At 41.5% G+C, this 14,577-nt stretch overlaps 1 protein-coding gene across 2 annotated transcripts in view; it reads left to right on the forward strand.

The window, feature by feature from the left end:
• STK39 (serine/threonine kinase 39) overlaps positions 1–14,577 on the forward strand; it is a 321,213-nt gene that overhangs the window by 151,858 nt on the left and 154,778 nt on the right. The gene's annotated exons all lie outside the window — the stretch shown is intronic.

The following is a 14,577-nucleotide window of genomic DNA, read 5'->3' on the forward strand; positions in this document are numbered from 1 at the left end:
TAACTCAGATGACCATTATATCTACTACTGCGGGCAGGAATCCCTCAGAAATGGAGTAGCCATCATGGTCAACAAAAGAGTCCGAAATGCAGTACTTGGATGCAATCTCAAAAATGACAGAATAATCTCTGTTCGTTTCCAAGGCAAACCATTCAATATCACAGTAATCCAAGTCTATGCCCCAACCAGTAACACTGAAGAAGCTGAAGTTGAACGGTTCTATGAAGGCCTACAAGACCTTTTAGAACTAACACACAACAAAGATGTCCTTTTCATTACAGGGAACTGGAATGCAAAAGTATGAAGTCAAGAAACACCTGGAGTAACAGGCAAATTTGGCCTTGGAATACGGAATGAAGCAGGGCAAAGACTAATAGAGTTTTGCCAAGAAAATGCACTGGTCATAACAAACACCCTCTTCCAACAACACAAGAGAAGACTCTCTACATGGACATCACCAGATGGTCAACACCGAAATCAGATTGATTATATTTTTTGCAGCCAAAGATGGAGAAGCTCTATACAGTCAGCAAAAACAAGACCAGGAGCTGACTGTGGCTCAGACCATGAACTCCTTATTGCCAAATTCAGACTTAAATTGAAGAAAGTAGGGAAAACCACTAGACCATTCAGATATGACCTAAATCAAATCCCTTATGATTATACAGTGGAAGTGAGAAATAGATTTAAGGGACTAGATCTGATAGAGTACCTGATGAGCTATGGAATGAGGTTCATGACATTGTACAGGGGACAGGGATCAAGACCATCCCCATGGAAAAGAAATGCAAAAAAGCAAAATGGCTCTCTGGGGAGGGCTTACAAATAGCTGTGAAAAGAAGAGAAGTGAAAAGCAAAGGAGAAAAGGAAAGATATAAACATCTGAATGCAGAGTTCCAAAGAATAGCAAGAAGAGATAAGAATGTCTTTTTCAGCGATCAATGCAAAGAAATAGAAGAAAACAACAGAATGGGAAAGACTAGGGATCTCTTCAAGAAAATCAGAGATACCAAAGAAACATTACATGCAAAGATGGGCTCGATAAAGGACAGAAATGGTATGGAACTAACAGAAGCAGAAGATATTAAGAAGAGGTGGCAAGAATATACAGAAGAAATGTACAAAAAAGATCTTAACGACCCAGATAATCACGATGGTGTGATCACTGACCTAGAGCCAGACATCCTGGAATGTGAAGTCAACTGGGCCTTAGAAAGCATCACTACGAACAAAGCTAGTGGAGGTGATGGAATTCCAGTTGAGCTATTCCAAATCCTGAAAGATGATGCTGTGAAAGTGCTGCACTCAGTATGCCAGCAAATTTGGAAAACTCAGCAGTGGCCACAGGACTGGAAAAGGTCATTTTTCATTCTAATCCCAAAGAAAGGCAATGCCAAGGAATGCTCAAACTACCGCACAATTGCACTCATCTCACATGCTAGTAAAGTAATGCTCAAAATTTTCCAAGTCAGGCTTCAGCAATATGTGGACCATGAACTTCCAGATATTCAAGCTGGTTTTAGAAAAGGCAGAGGAACCAGAGATCAAATTGCCAACATCCGCTGGATCATGGAAAAAGCAAGGGAGTTCCAGAAAAACATCTATCTCTGCTTTATTGACTATGCCAAAGCCTTCAACTGGGTGGATCACAATAAACTGTGGAAAATTCTGAAAGGGATGGGAATACCAGACCACCTGACCTGCCTCTTGAGAAATCTGTATGCAGGTCAGGAAGCAACAGTTAGAACTGGACATGGAACAACAGACTGGTTCCAAATAGGAAAAGGAGTACGTCAAGGCTGTATATTGTCACCCTGTTTATTTAACTTATATGCAGAGTACATCATGAGAAACGCTGGACTGGAAGAAACACAAGCTGGAATCAAGATTGCCGGGAGAAATATCAATAACCTCAGATATGCAGATGACACCACCCTTATGGCAGAAAGTTAAGAGGAACTAACAAGCCTCTTGATGAAAGTGAAAGTGGAGAGTGAAAAAGTTGGCTTAAAGCTCAACATTCAGAAAACGAAGATCATGGCATCCGGTCCCATCACTTCATGGGAAATAGATGGGGAAACAGTAGAAACAGTGTCAGACTTTATTTTTCTGGGCTCCAAAATCACTGCAGATGGTGACTGCAGCCATGAAATTAAAAGATTCTTACTCCTTGGAAGGAAAGTTATGATCAACCTAGATAGCATATTCAAAAGCAAAGACATTACTTTGCCAACAAAGGTTCAACAAAGGTTCATCTATTCAAGGCTATGGGTTTTCTAATGGTCATGTATGGATGTGAAAGTTGGACTGTGAAGAAGGCTGAGCACTGAAGAATTGATGCTTTTGAACTGTGGTGTTGGAGAAGACTCTTGAGAGTCCCTTGGACTGCAAGGAGGTCCAACCAGTCCATTCTGAAGGAGATCAGCTCTGGGATTTCTTTGGAAGGAATGATGCTAAAGCTGAAACTCCAGTACTTTGGCCACCTCATGCGAAGAGTTGACTCATTGGAAAAGACTCTGATGCTGGGAGGGATTGGGGGCAGGAGGAGAAGGGGACGACAGAGGATGAGATGGCTGGATGGCATCACTGACTCGATGGATGTGAGTCTGAGTGAGCTCTGGGAGTTGGTGATGGACAGGGAGGCCTGGCGTGCTGCGATTTATGGGGTCACAGAGAGTCGGACACGACTGGGCGACTGATCTGATCTGGGCCCATGGGGGCTATTCTCTATGTGTGACGCATGGGCTTCTCATTACAGCGGCACCTCTTGTTGCGAAGCACAGGCTCTCGGGCACTTGGGCTTCAGTAGTTGTGACACGTAGGCTCTAGAGCACAGCCTCTACGGTTGTGGTGCCTGGGTTTAGTTGCTTGGCAGCACGTGGGATCTTCCTGGATCAGGGATCGAACCCACGTCTCCTACATTGGCAGATGGATTCTTTACCACTGAGCCACCAGGGCAGTCCCATAGCATGTCTTTTAAAAAGTATAGGCTTGAGATTATACTTCCCCCTGGCTGCCCCCTGGCTGATGTTAAACCTTGGGGGAGTCACTCAGGTTCTCGGAGCATTGCTTTTCTCACCTTCCCAAACTTCAAGAGTTTTGTGACATTTAAATGTGACAGTTTATCCTATCAGATGCTTTTACAGCATCTGTAACATAGCAGGGATTCATTACTGCCTGTGCCTTCATCTCCTTCCCTCGCTGTGCATCAGGGGACGTTTTGTAAGGAAGGAGGGTGTATTCCACGAGTGAGCAGGAGGAAGTATTTAAATGTCATGTGAGGATTGACTTTTATTTTCTCAAGGAAATTAAAGTCTAAGGTTAGTGAATTGGATCCCTCTGTTTCCTTCCCTCTTCCTGTCTCTGTAGAACCTCAGCTGCTAACCCTTGTTCTTCAAATAAAACTGTTCTTCTGACAACACACGCAGTCTTTCTAGTTTCCTTGAGGACTTCAGATTACTGAAGTTTGACTGGAACTCTATTATTTGTTCCTGTTTTAATATTACAATTTCTAGTTCCTGTGTTTACTTACGAAAATTTAAGTTACAGTTGGAAAGCTTCCCTATTTAATGTATTTTTAACAGCTATAATGAGTTTATCTGTTAGAATAAAGTAAAAGTTTTGTGAAATAAATGACTTCTAAGCCAGCCTCCCCCACTGAAGCTTCCCGTGATAGGATGGTACTTCCTGGGAGCCTCTTGCTTTTCTCTTATTCACCACCTTGAGTGATATTCTTGGTCATTTTTCCTTACAGAAGCTTACTACCTAGTTGATCTGATACCCAGATACCCAGGCTCCTTAACCAGAGATCAGCATTCAGTGGGTCTGGGGCCCTGACCCAGGACTCTGCAATTTTCATAAGCAGGTCAGTCAATGGTTATACTGGGGATTGAGACAAGTCTTCTGGTCTGTCTCAGGTTTGAAAGGAAATTATATTGCTAAGCTCACTTCACAAAAATTAATAGTCCTTCCCCCCCCCCCCCCCCCCCCACCGCCAATTATTTAGCCACACAACTAAAATGCTCCTTTTTCTTACTCACCTTTGGGGTATGTGGTCCCTTCCTCTGTGTCGTTTATACTCTGAACTCTGCTGGAGCAGCCCCTTATGGTTGTTGCTTGTAGGACCTATCTTAGCAGCATCCCATCACTTGCTCACTGGGCTATCCCTGTGAAGCAGGGCTTCGATGTCTTCTTAAACTGGTGTCTTGTGGTGTTGCTTAATAGATCTTGTATTCCCTATTCAAGTGGGCCTTCTGTCTTGAGAGTGCTCTCATTTTACTGGCGTTATTAGGTACCAGTTTCTGCCTTCCTCCTAATGCTGGTTTCTTCAGTGCATAATATAAGAAGGTGTGGGGGCAGTCTCACATGTTGAGGTGGCAGGATGGATGGATGAGCCTTTGGCATACCCACGTGCGGAGTTGTTGGGGAGTTCATATCTGGGCAGTGAAGAGAAGGTCAGGAAATAGCCATGGGCTCACACTATAGGAGAGTTTCTAACAGTGGAAACTGTCCAGAGATTAAATAGACTGGAATTAAAACCATGAAGGACCCACAGGACTGGAAGAGACCCTAGCTGTCATCTCCACCAGCGCTTCCCGACCAGTGGCCAGAGCACAGCAGTGGACGGTGAGTGGGTGACCGATGAGCCATGCTCCTGATCACCCCATCACTCAGGGCAGTTGAGCAGGGCTTGGGATGGCTGGTGTTCTGGGGCCAGTTGCTGTAAATCAGTCTAGCATGTCATCCCGTGAGCTGTATAAATATTGTTATTTTCTACATGTGCCATAAGGTGACTAGTTTGTGATGTAATCATCCAAACTACTGAATATTAAAATTCTGTGAACCATCAAAAAACAAACAAACAAACAAAAAACTTCATCTGGAAGTTTAAAATTTTGGTATAGGAGATTTTGAGAAAGCTTTGGAGTTCATGGAGACTGCTGGCCTGAACCTGTCCTCCTGGTGTAGAGACCAGATATTGAGTTCTCTGGAGATTTAATGGATTTTTCAATCAGTGACCAAGATCTGGATCACTGCTGTTGGCTGCTGGTTTAGTTCTATTTCTTTTTATATTGGATATACTGAAGCCAGCTGATGAAAATAAGATGAATTAGTAGGTTAAAGCTTCATTGAGGAGCAGGGACCGTCTTACTTGGCCATCTTCACTGCTTACCGTGTTCTGTGACAAACTCCCTGCTTCGTAGATGCTGGCCAAATGAATGAATGTGGTGAGATTGATTTTTGACTCCACTGGGAAGTTGGGCCAGATGTCTTTCAACCCTCCTGTAATGACTATTTATTTCTTATTTCTTACCAGTGTTTGGAGGGAACAGGGCAGGTTTGTTTGTTTCTGTTGGAATTGAGCATGGTGCAAGGTCTGACATCACATGTTACATTTAAACTTCCAAGAAGCTTAGAAAATACAGAATAATATAAAAGGGGAATTCAAATAAATACTGAAAACTTCCCTTTGAATTTATAAAGGGAAAATCACTAATTTTTGCAGTGAATTTTTCTTATTTTAGAGCATATTTTCCCCTTACTGTGTGTATCTGAGAAATAAAATGAGTATCCCAATAATGGGATCCTACCTTAAGCATAGATTATACTGCATTTCTGGGTTCAAAGAAAGTGAAGACAATTATATAAGGATCCAAAAAGAGGGGAAAAGAAACAGCTGGAGGTTGAAAGGTAGGTGGGTGTGACCTGTGAGGGTGAATGACTGTATTAACTCTGCAGCAACAAGGGAAGAGAGCTAACCCATGTTTGTTTAGCCTGTGCACTGAGTTTAATTTATTTTGAAGTTTGACAACTAAAAGTTGAGCCCAGGACTCCTGAATTTAGCTGATAAACTCCTGACTTGGAAGATGGGTAAAATGTAGTTGGTGCCTCTTGATTTCTGGTAGAAGCAAACACAAATACTCTTTGAAGGAACACTTTCCTCCAAATCAAAATAAAACATTAAAAATAAGTAATTTAGCTGCCACCCCAAAGAAATTCAGATATGGGAATTATATTATGCTTTCTATTTAAAAAGACTGTATATGAAATATTTAAAGAAATAGAAAATAGAATCCTGAAAAAGAACAAAATATCAAAAATGATCAGCAGATCTGAAAAATAAACATATTTTAGATATGAATTTTATAACTTAAAGTAAGAGAAATAAACAAAAATCATCAGTGGAAGGTCTTAGATGAAAAAATTTTTGAAAATTAGACACAGATGAAAAAACAACTGGTAAACTGAAGAAATTACCAAGAATGCAACACAGGCAGATAGAAAGATGAAAATAATCAGACAGAGAGGTTAATAATTCTGCATTTAAGTGCTTTACAGAGGCCCACAAACACGTATATGCCACACACAAAGTATCCGTTCAATTCAGTTCAGTCGCTCAGTCGTGTCTGGCTCTTTGCGACCCCATGAATCACAGCATGCCAGGCCTCCCTGTCCATCACCAACTCCCGGAGTTCACTCAAACTCAGGTCCATCGAGTCAGTGATGCCGTCCAGCCATCTCATCCTCTGTCGTCCCCTTCTCCTCCTGCCCCCCAATCCCTCCCAGCATCAGAGTCTTTTCCAATGACTCAACTCTTCACATGAGGTAGCCAAAGTATTGGAGTTTCAGCTTTAGCATCAGTCCTTCCAATGAAAACCCAGGACTGATCTCCTTTAAGATGGACTGGTTGGACCTCCTTACCGTCCAAGGGACTCTCAAGAGTCTTCTCCAACACCACAATTCAAAAGCATCAATTCTTTGGCGCTCAGCCTTCTTCACAGTCCAACTCTCACATCCATACATGACCATTGGAAAAACCATAGCCTTGACTAGACGGACCTTTGTTGGCAAAGTAATGTCTCTGCTTTTGAGTATGCTGTCTAGGTTCATCATAACTTTCCTTCCAAGGAGTAAGCATCTTTTAATTTGATGGCTGCAGTCACCATCTGCAGTGATTTTGGAGCCCAGAAAAATAAAGTCTGACACTGTTTCCACTGTTTCCTCATCTATTTGCCATGAAATGATGGGGCCAGATGCCATGATCTTTTTCTTTAAGCCAACTTCTTCACTCTCCTCTTTCACTTTCATCAAGAGGGTCTTTAGTTCTTCTTCACTTTTTGCCATAAGAGTGGTGTCATCTGCATATCTGAAGTTATTGATATTTCTCCCGGCAATCTTGATTCCAGCTTGTGTTTCTTCCAGTCCAGCGTTTCTCATGATGTACTCTGCATATAAGTTAAATAAACAGGGTGACAATATACAGCCTTGACGTACTCCTTTTCCTATTTGGAACCAGTCTGTTGTTTCATGTCCCATTCTAACTGTTGCTTCCTGACCTGCATACAGATTTCTCAAGAGGCAGGTCAGGTGGTCTGGTATTCCCATCTCTTTCAGAATTTTCCACAGTTTATTGTGATCCACCCAGTTGAAGGCTTTGGCATAGTCAATAAAGCAGAGATAGATGTTTTTCTGGAACTCCCTTGCTTTTTCCATGATCCAGCGGATGTTGGCAATTTGATCTCTGGTTCCTCTGCCTTTTCTAAAACCAGCTTGAATATCTGGAAGTTCACGGTTCACATATTGCTGAAGCCTGGCATGGAGAATTTTGAGCATTACTTTACTAGCATGTGAGATGAGTGCAATTGTGCGGTAGTTTGAGCATTCTTTGGCATTGCCTTTCTTTGGGATTGGAATGAAAACTGACCTTTTCCAGTCCTGTGGCCACTGCTGAATTTTCCAAATTTGCTGGCATATTGAGTGCAGCACTTTCACGGCATCATCTTCCAGGATTTCAAATAGCTCAACTGGAATTCCATCACCTCGACTAGCTTTGTTCGTAGTGATGCTTTCTAAGGGCCACTTGACTTCTCATTCCAGTATGTCTGGCTCTAGGTCAGTGATCACACCATCGTGATTATCTGGGTCGTGAAGATTTTTTTTTTGTATAGTTCTTCTGTGTATTCTTGCCACCTCATACAATCTTCTGCTTCTGTTAGGTCCATACCATTACTGTCCTTTATCGAGCCCATCTTTGTATGAAATGTTCCCTTGGTATCTCTAATTTTCTTGGAGAGATCTCTAGTCTTGCCCATTCTGTTGTTTTCCTCTATTTCTTTGCATTGATCGCTGAGGAAGGCTTTCTTATCTCTGCTTTCTATTCTTTGGAGCTCTGCATTCAGATGCTTATATCTTTCCTTTTCTCCTTTGCTTTTCGCTTCTCTTCTTTTCACAGCTATTTGTAAGGCCTCCTCAGAGTGCCATTTTGCTTTTTTGCATTTCTTTTCCATGGGGATGGTCTTGATCTCTGTCTTCTGTACAATGTCACGAGCCTCTGTCTATAGTTCATCAGGCACTCTGTCTATCAGATCTAGTCCCTTAAATCTATTTCTCACTTCCACTGTATAATCGTAAAGGATTTGATTTAGGTCATACCTGAATGGTCTAGTGGTTTTCCCTACTTTCTTCAATTTAAGTCTGAATTTGGCAATGAGAAGTTCATGATCTGAGCCACAGTCAGCTCCCAGTCTTGTTTTTGCTGACTGTATAGAGCTTCTCCATCTTTGGCTGCAAAGAACATAATCAATCTGATTTCAATGTTGACCATCTGGTGATGTCCACGTGTAGAATCTTCTCTTGTGTTATTGGAAGAGGGTGTTTGCTATGAGCAGTGAGTTCTCTTGTCAAAACTCTATTAGCCTTTGCCCTGCTTCTTTCTGTAATCCAAGGCCAAATTTGCCTGTTACTCCAGGTGTTTCTTGACTTCATACTTTTGCATTCCAGTCCCCTGTAATGAAAAGGACATCTTTTTTGGGTTTTAGTTCAATACACAAAGTATAGTTATCCCTAATGTCTTTTAGGACAGATGCTTTCTTCTTTTAAGTAGGCAGGTAAGTGAGGTGAGTCATCATTCTGGAAAGCTCCAGATTCCTAAAACCTTTCAGAAGATTTTCCTATAGGAGGTTCAGTCCAAGACCCATGGGTTCGTAAAAAACTGATTCATCGTGTTGTGAAATGATTCATCTGGGAATTAAAATGAGAAAAAAGCAAAGTGTAGAATATCTGACAATAAGACCTGAGGTTAAAATCGTAGTCACTTCTGATGTTCTGTTTAATTGCCCTGAAGTTAACTAATGGTTATTTTTAAGATATTTTGTCAGCTGTGCCATTAATGCTGAGTAGATGTATATGGTAAAATAACTGAGATAATTTTTTTATGTTTAAGGCTGTGTTACTGTGAAGCAACTGCCCTTCTCCAGATGATCCATCTGTTGTCAAAACAGTAGATTATCAAAAAATGGTTCTTTAATTTTTCTGAGTGAGTTTTGTATTATGTATTTATTCCATGTAATTCTGGATTATAGTTTAAGCTTCAACCTAGATGTAACTTAATCTGGATATAGTTTGTTCTTCTGAGTGTTAGTTCTAACATATGTATAGCTCTCGGAGAGGAAGTACTGGTAACAGCAATAATAGTAACACGAATAATAACCATGATAGCTAATCTCTGTTGAGCTTAATTTAGGCAAATACTGTGCTAAGTGCCTGACTGATATTTTCTCATTGTATCATTACAAAATCCTTACAAGGCTGGTACTATTCTGTCTCCATATTGCAGATGAGAGACTGAGGTGCATAGAATGTAAGTAATTTATGGGGAGTCTGACAGCTGTTAAAGTGTAAGTGTAGGGATGTGTATAGAGGCAGTCTGACTCTAAAGCTGATGCTTAAAAATAGTGTTCATTCCGGCCTCCACATTATATGTTGTTACTTTACAAATATATTGGCGTCAGGATCTATTACTCTTTTCAAGGTCTGTACACTAAGACTGCACGGCAACACTGCCTTCCATGAAACCATCATTGTTCTTCAGAGGAAGATGCAATTCTTATCTTGAATTTCAGTGCTAGCCTGAGGTTCTGGAATCAGCACAGCCCTTCAGTAGGGCCCGGCCGATTACATTTCTCCCAGAATTGGAGTCATTACTCACACAAAGTTTTGCCCTTTTGGTTATGAAGCCTGCAAATCCTGGCTTTAAAAATCTCAATTAAATGTGATCATCTCCACACAATCCCTCTCCAACATGACTGGTATTTCTTGTAGATATAAGCTCCTCAAAGAAATGGCGTTTGCTTATTTAAAATTTTCCCTTTCATTTTCCAGGTTTTACAGCTGCACTCTGTCAGCTTAAGCTTGCATTTGAAATTGACTTTAAAAGCCCAGATTCCCTTTTCCAAGACCTCTTATTTCTAAGCCAATTAGATAACATAATACTGTGGGGATTTTCTGAAGTGTGCCCACTGAAACAAGGCAGCCACCTGCCTTTCTGAGGTCTAATCTGCTGGCTTTCATTGTTTCGTAAGATGACTTCAGGGTACCGACACGGTCTGGAGCTGTGTGCAGATTGCTCAATCGTTGAGTTATGTTGTCCCTAGTGGAGCCTAGGCCACATGTTGTTCCTACTGAATATCAGGTTGCAGGAGAGCATGGGAAGCGGTCTGAAGTTCTTCGGAATCACTAGGGTGGACTGAGTTCCCTTTCATTCTCATACTAATGAGTTTTCTGGAAGTTATAACGAAGGAGCACTTTGAACATCCAACCTACGTAACCTCTGCCAGAGTCACCTTTTTAAAATCGTTTTTCATATGTTGTTTATCTGCCCAGTGTGAACACACAGTCCCAGTTTTCACCCGTTTTAATGCAGAAAGGCAACATGTTATACGGTTCTTTATCTTGGGTTTTTTCACTGAATTTATTCCCATGTGTGTATACAACTTCCCCATCCTTTTGTATTGCTACCTAATATTCTTTTACAAGACATATGATTCATTTATCCAGTTCCCGATTATTGGAAATCTGGATGCTTGCAAACTTTTGCCATACAAACATCGTTTCATTAATTTTTTGTGTATACATGTCATGTTTGCATGTATTTTAAGTTTTTCTGTAGGCTAAATACTCAGAAATACAGGGTCAGAGGGTGTATGTGTATATATCGTGGGTAGATATCACCCAGTCATCTTCTAAATCATTGTGGTTTTTAAAACTCTCATCTCTCATTACTCTGCAGTCAGGATGCTAGGCTTCAGCTAAACTAATTAGTGGTCCTGGTAAATAGGATAAAGATTTTCACCTGTTTCCTAACTTTCTCAAAACATCCTTTCCTTCTATTCCTTCCACTCTGAGGACTGAGTTCAGCTGCTCAGTCATGTCTGACTCTTTGTGACCTGGTGGACTGCAGCATGCCAGGCTTGCCTGTCCTTTACTATCTCCTGGAGCTTGCTCAAACTCACGTCCATTGAGTTGGTGATGCCATCCAACCATCTCATCCTCTGTCACCCTCTTCTCCTTCCACTCTACACCTTCACAAATCCTTCCCAAACACTCAGGAAACCCTTCTCTCTTACGGGCTCACAGTTGCACAGTTTGCTGTTGCTCTTCTTTTCTGATTTATGGCATGTGCACACTCGACTCCCTTTTGAAGCTCCATCTTATGCTGCTTGCAACTGAATTGCTTCTTTTGCAAAGTCTGACCTTTCCAGCCAGATTATCAGCAGGTTGAGGGTTCTTAGCTTTCATTTTCACATTTTGTGTACTTCTTACTGCCTAGGACAGTGCTCTGCACATTGTGGGCTTCTTTTCTAAGCTTCTGACAAAAACAGATACAGTGTTTCAGTTAAAAGCTAATAACATCTGCTTTTTATGAGAAAAAAATGAAAAGCGCCAGATGTAGAAAAACTCCCTGACCTGTCACTGCCCAGTGATAACTACTCTTGACGTGTTGTTACACATCCATCCTGCTTATGAATAAATATACAGATAGATGTGATGTACCGTTTTACACATGACCTCACACTATTCCAGTGATGAAGTACCTTGGTTTTCTTCAATAAAAAATTTGAATCTTCTCCCATGTCACCTGGTAGCATTCTAATTGTTAACAGCTGTATCGTAGTTTCTACACTCACACAGCTTAGTTCATTTAAGCAGTACTGAACTGATGGACACTTGTGGCTTGTAGTTTTCTCTCTGAGTCAATGCATCTGTCAGTACTAGTGTGATGATCTCTTGAGATAAGGTAAAGTCTTGGAAATGAAAGAACTGCATTAAAGCATGGATATACCTTATGGGATCTAAATAATTACCTTTAGAAGAGAAGAAAATTTAAAGCAGTGTTGAATATTTTCCTAGGCACCTGTCAAATTCTAATAGTTAGCTGTGGTCTTCAGTACAGCATTCAGTCATCAAAAAGTATCATGAAATATTAGACATAAATCAAAGGAAAAAAATCTCAAAGAGGTACTCCAGGAGAAACAACCTTTGCATGTATTCGTGAGTGTACAAATGAATCATTGCTCTCTGCCTTTCTTCCTGCTGGGCAGTGAGTACCTGTCTTTCTCCTTCCATAAACTATTTAGGAAAGTTTGTCTAATTTAGAATATCATAAAAGCATTTTCTCTCCTGTCAAGGTACAGAGAGGAGCAGTGTTTTCTGTTTCTTGGAGAACAGTTTGCTTAGGAAAGTACACAATCTGATGAAAGAGGCTGCAGCTGTGGGCTATTTTGAAGCTTACTTGAAAACACTTTGGTATGTTTATTTCTTTACTACTCCACTTGATTTCAGAAAAGATTTGAGATATTTTGCAAAGATGCAAACAATTGACTGGATAAAATTTATTTGGTAGATGACTAAAAGGAGGTAAAGGGAAAGTGAGGGTAAGAAAGTACATAGAAAGCCAAGAGTAAGATTAGTTCACGAAATACACACAAGATGAAATTGCCATCTTTGAAGTTCTAGAAGAGTTGCACGTGGGCAGTTTGGTATGGTTCAGTCACAAGGTTAAGTCCTGTGTACTCACTCCAGTTGGCCTCAGATTTGGCCTTGAGCTGGCACGTTGGGTTGTAACCTCATCTTATTATGATTAGAAAACAACCCTCCTACTCAGAAGAAGTTCAGATGTTACTGATTTGGGGGCCCAAGTGACAGTGCACCTAGAGAAGAGACTTACGCAGTGTGAATTCATGAGGCCAGAATTTCCCAGCTGGAAAGACCTTTAGGAGGTCATCCGGTTCTCCCTCCTTAGGATGGTGTGAGGCCTTGCAGATGTGTCATGCTCTCAAGGGGGCTCTGCGGGGCGCCGAGTCTGCACACGACCAGACCTTCAGCCAGTTGCTTCTGCTCTCCAAGCCACAGTTTCTTTGTGTACCATACAGGAGTGAGGGCTGGTTCTTACCTCATGGGATCACCATTAGGATTAAGTGAGATGATGCGAGAGGGGGAGGTGTAAATCAGAACAGCAAGACCCCGCCTGGTGCCCAGGAGGACGGCTGTAACCAGGGACAGATGCAACACGCTTTAGTGAGGATGTGGGGCCATTGGAAGCCTCAGACACTCCTGGTGGGCATGTAAAATAGGCAGCTGCTTTGGGAATTCCTCAGAACTTAACACATGATCCAGAAATGCCACTCAGATATGTGGTGAGGAGAAAACACCAGAACTTGTACACAAATGTTTATGGCAGCATTATTCTTAAGTGCCCAAATTGGAAACAACCCAAATGTCATCAGCTAATGAATGGAAAAAAGGGCAGTGTATTGTATGTTCTGTTTAGGTGAAATGCCCAGAAAAGGCAAGTGATTCGAGACAGAAAGTAGATGAGTGATTGTCTAGGACTGGAGGCTGTGCAGGAAATAGGGAATAACTGCTACTGGACATGGAGTTTCTTTTGGGGGTGATAACATTTGCCTAAAATTGATTGTGGTGATGGTTACTCTATGACTTATACTTTTTAAATAGATGAATTGTGTCATAGGTGAATTATATCTAAAGAGAAGGAAATGGCAACCCACTGCAGTATTCTTGCCTGGAGAATGCCATGGACAGAGGAGCCTGGCAGGCTACAGTCGATGGGGTCACAAGAGTCAGAGACGACTTAGTGACTAAACCACCACCAAAGCTGTATGTATATGGCCACATGCACACACACAGGATAATGCACAGCGAAGTTCTTAGTGTAGTGAAATAAGCCGTATACTAGGTAAATACTCAATAAAGGTAGGCTTTTCTTTTTCGAACAAGTGATGAAACTGTTTGAAACACCTTATCCTGGATCGGGTGGCTCCCCGGCCTAACCCGGAGCCCAGTTCTAGAAGTAAATCAGAGTTCTCTCCTTCTACAGGAGAGCAGCTGTAGAGGCCCTGTGGCTCCATCTAACATGGTCTTGGATTATTTTGACTTCAGATGACTTTCATTTGGCCTTGAACCTTGCCACTGTAAGAAGACTTTTGAGTTTCCCAATTGTGGATGCAATATAAACCTTGAAAGAGTCAGCAAATTTTTCAATTAGCCATGATGAACTGCTTGAATTGATTCATGGCTCTGTCTGCTATTGACTTTTCAGAGACTGATTAGCCTGCCTCAGAGTTCCCAGGCTCTCAGCTTTTTAACTTTTTCTCCATGCAGGCTGTCTTTGGCCATTTCACTTTCCAAACTTCTCTCTCAAAATAGGCTGGGCAATCAAAAGCATTGGAGGTTTCTCCATCGTCTCTCAAGGTTTCTTGGTAACAAGTAGAGTCGGTA

The sequence above is a fragment of the Bos indicus genome, chromosome 2, assembly GCF_029378745.1.
Source record: "Bos indicus isolate NIAB-ARS_2022 breed Sahiwal x Tharparkar chromosome 2, NIAB-ARS_B.indTharparkar_mat_pri_1.0, whole genome shotgun sequence".
Lineage (NCBI taxonomy): Eukaryota > Metazoa > Chordata > Mammalia > Artiodactyla > Bovidae > Bos > Bos indicus.